This window comes from Gadus chalcogrammus, chromosome 11 (assembly GCF_026213295.1).
Source record: "Gadus chalcogrammus isolate NIFS_2021 chromosome 11, NIFS_Gcha_1.0, whole genome shotgun sequence".
NCBI classification, from domain to species: Eukaryota; Metazoa; Chordata; class Actinopteri; order Gadiformes; family Gadidae; genus Gadus; species Gadus chalcogrammus.
The window spans coordinates 8,491,747-8,492,486 of record NC_079422.1 but is presented as its reverse complement, the minus strand read 5'-3'; positions in this window follow the sequence as shown (position 1 = coordinate 8,492,486).

Here is a 740-nt window from a genome sequence, read left to right as displayed (position 1 = left end):
TATGTCTGTCCTTTTGTCATTTGACCTTTATGGGCGTTTAATAATAATACATAGATCACTCTTAATCTACCATTACTGTATTATTACATCCCTTGTTTATGCAACATTTATATGGCATTTTTTATTTAGATGCCATTCTTTTATCCTTTTGTTTTATGTTCCCTCGAGTCTATTCTTGGTTGCTTTGGCAGTGAGTGGGTCCACCCAACTGCAACAGAAGGAATCGCCATCCAAGAGGCCTGGGCCTGCTAGAACCATCTTTTGGGACTGTTTCCCTGCTGCCTATAACCTCCAAAAATACCACTTGAACTGTGTGTGGGTATGTGTGTGTGGGTTGTTTTTGTATCGCTTGTCAAAACACATATCCCAACTGGTGGTCTTTTTGCTCATTGATCATTGTGACATTGTGTCATTCAACAGAAATCATTGATTTATTATTTTAATTCCTTTGTTCAGTGCGAATGAATGCACACATGGAGTGTGTGTGGATGCGGGCTGGTTTCAGCAGCCTCACCTGGCCCGAGTCAGGTTAATTGGACTCCGGGGTTGGGTGAGGCTACACACCTGTTGTGCGTTGACTCATCACGGCACACAGGTTAAACCAGCCCTCTCCACACACACTCGCAGAGCGCTGACATGTCGGGTCAGGTGATGTGGCTCAGAGCAGCCCTCTCCACCCACGCTCCACACTCACTCTGCTGTTGTCCCATGAAGATCCCTGGCTCTGGCTACTCTAATGG